The 3,258-nt window shown below is 40.2% G+C and overlaps 1 protein-coding gene across 2 annotated transcripts in view; it reads right to left on the bottom strand.

Moving 5' to 3' along the window:
- Nucleotides 1-3,258, bottom strand: part of vgll4b (vestigial-like family member 4b) — a 43,486-nt gene that overhangs the window by 13,469 nt on the left and 26,759 nt on the right. The gene's annotated exons all lie outside the window — the stretch shown is intronic.

Below are 3,258 nucleotides of genomic sequence, written 5' to 3'. Positions count from 1 at the left end.
ACTCAATGACAGACCAGACATTATTTTCTAAAAATCTCAGCTCGTTGCCTTTATCACGATCTGTTATTGGTGATGTACGGAACAAAACAATAAATAGTATACTGAAAAATACACAATATGCTTGCTATGAAAGGCGATCAATTCTTAATTTTGATATACTGCCCAGCTTCATGTGTGAGGAAATCAACAAACCCAGTGCCCACTGAGTCACATGTAACATGGCTGCTGCAAATATACTTCTGCAGCTGTACTCCTCAATTAAAAGCCCATACAAAACCTTGCTCTGTGACTGGCTCTTATTCTTTAAGGAGGGATGAAACAGCTGAGCAAGAGGACTTTTATACTGGCGGGTCTACAACTGCAGAGTGGCGGGCAGGCAAGCAGGCAGCAGCAAGCTTCCAGCCCGCAGGCTCCAGTGGACAGGATAAGGCTTCTTTGTTCAAGACTCCTCCTACTCCACAGAGAAAATGAGAAAGTAGCCCCTGCTGCCTGACAAGGAGCCCACTCACTATACAAATACACACACACACACACACACACACACACACACACACACAGACAAATGATCACAGATGGGCAAGCACACATGCACATATGGACAGTACACACAACAACACATGTGCATACCTGCACAACACATGCAGACTCAGTACAAACTTACACACATCCATATATCAGCCTGCCACTAGGACTGCCAATATTTTCAATCAGACTTTTATATGCAGAATTTACTGTGTCATAAACTAAAACATTAGTGACTTCACAGCAGAAACTGAAAATGACAATATTAAAACACTTAAAACTGCTGAGAAAAATATACTCACAACCACATTGTTGAATACACAGGCTGTTGACAAAAGCAAAATATATTCATTTATCATGCCTGTTAATATCCACATTTAAAGTTTGAGTTGGTTCCTCAAGTTTTCTTTCTCTCACCCCAGCCTGTGCCTCCCCCTGACTTTAACTTGCTGTGATTGGACAACAAAGGAAACCTGAGCTTCCTCCTTCATAGCAAGTCTGAGGTGTCAGGTGTCTGTGTCAACACTCACCGAAAATATGACTGAACTTACAGACAAAAGACAGCCCACTACAAGCAGCTCGACAAAAAAAACAAAAAGAAAACACGCACATTATGTAGCAACTTATATAGTCAGCACACAGGAAAACTGCCATTCATGCAAAACAAAGAAAAAGTTTTTAAAGAGAAAAAACACAAAAAGCTTCTAAACATTCAGGAACAGTCAACTGAGAGCAGAGCAATCACTGCCAAAAAAAAAAAAAAAACAAGCAACACAGACAGAAGCAGCCAGCAAAATCCAACAGCTAGAATGGTGTCAGATAACAATCTCTGGATATTTTAACTGTGTGTGTGTGTGCATGTGCAGTGGGGGGCTGCAGGGATTCATTTTCTGGTTTTCTGTCTAGCTTTTTCCCAAGAAGTACATTGTTTTCAAATTAAACCTAATCACCGTACCTACAATTGACAGATAAAATAAATGAAGCAAAAATGTATTTATGTTAAATAAAGGAAAACTGTGAAGTAATCTGCTGTGTTTTGTATAGAGGCTGTTTTTACACACTATTTTTAGCTTAACTTTTTCCGTAACAACAAACCCATCATTCTCCACTTTAGTGTAATCACTGTTCTTTGGACAGGCACAACAGTTCAAACAAGGAGGAAAAGTTTTCAGAGGCTGGCTGACTGCAGGTTTCAACAAGTCACTCAGCAGTTACCTTTGCCAGGGAAAGAAAGCCCTCAGAGAAACCTCAAATTAAATGACTAAAAATAAGACACATTTAGGATGGCCCTGAGGCAAATAGGTTTCCAGGATGAAGGAAAAAAAAATCTAGGGAGGCTTTGCAGAGTTTAACTTCAAGTTGCAGTAAGTCAACTAGCAATTGACTTTTCTTAGGTAGAGATTAACCTACAGCCCCTAGAGTCGAAAGACTTCAAGGTCATAATTAAAATGAAAATTAAATAAAGGGATTACAGCTTATCACGGGTTACTTTTAGGAAATAATCATGCTACAATGAGCAGTTTGAATAGTCTTAAAACATCAGACTTTTTGGATCCGTTTTATTCCCACAGAACCTAAATTTAACTACACAAAATGGTTGCATTTAGAGGCTGTGGCAAGGAATTGCGACACCAACTGAAAGCTGATATGACAATAAGTCCCATTGTACTTTGGCAGACGACTTACAAAATAAAATCCAACTCGTGATACACGAGTAGGAGCATTTGCTTATCAATGTATGCAGCAAACCGCATCGTGCATGAAAAATATCTCACAGAGAGTGAAAAACAACTGAGACAACAGAATAAAACAAGTGGGAAGATAGATTTACTGTCTGGTTTCTCTGAAGGGTATAATGGTAATTTTCCCACCACTGACACATACATCCATAACAGAAAACAGGATGACTCTGCACAAATGTCAAGACACACAAGCTAATCCTTTGTTATATGAGCCCAGACGGTCACAAGATGAAGGAACAAAGACCCTTCCCCCTGTGCCACTAGAACAAACTGGATTCAAAAGTCTTAGAGTCCTACCTGTAACACAAGCTGTGCAAAAATACCCCTGCCCTGTCACACAGGCGAGTGAACATATATGAGAATGTGACAGGATAGTCGTGTATTTAGCGACGCTGTGAAGCGTTTGGAACATACTGAACATTCAGATCATTTTGTCAGAGGAGTGGATTATACTGCAGGAGTCATATGAGAAGTTTTTGTGGACATTTTGATGTGACTCTGGTTCACTGTAATTGCTATGAATGCAAGCTGACTTACAGGTGGCAAGTTTCCAGAGTTACCTTTAAAGTCTAAAAAGGTGTTTGTGCCAGTACACACAAATGAGTGTGTACTGCATGTGCATCCACAAATGCGTCTGTGTGTTTGCACTTGCTTAACCACATAAATGCACTGCCAGTAACTGTACTCTTCTCTTAATCCAGGGCTTCCTGTATATCCAGTGCATCGTCTAATGTGTTCCATTGTGTCACCTCACAGCCATGTTGATTGACAAACAGCTGACTGTGATGACACAAGTGACATGAAAACAACAGCTACCATAAATTCATGATATTACTGCTATTTTCAGCAACGGGGCATGACGTTAAGAATCAGCATGCATGCAAAACTGCACAGCTCCACCTAACACCTTCTTGACTGTCTCTGCAATAAATAGCAATGGCTGGAGTCCCATGACTGACTCAGTCGAACCGAGAAAGAAAGAAAGAGAGAAAGA

The sequence above is a fragment of the Morone saxatilis genome, unplaced genomic scaffold (assembly GCF_004916995.1).
Source record: "Morone saxatilis isolate NCDOM2014 unplaced genomic scaffold, NCSU_SB_2.0 Contig18, whole genome shotgun sequence".
In the NCBI taxonomy this organism is placed as follows: domain Eukaryota; kingdom Metazoa; phylum Chordata; class Actinopteri; family Moronidae; genus Morone; species Morone saxatilis.
The sequence above is the reverse complement of the archived record's forward strand: the minus strand, read 5'-3'. Positions and strand labels throughout refer to the sequence as shown.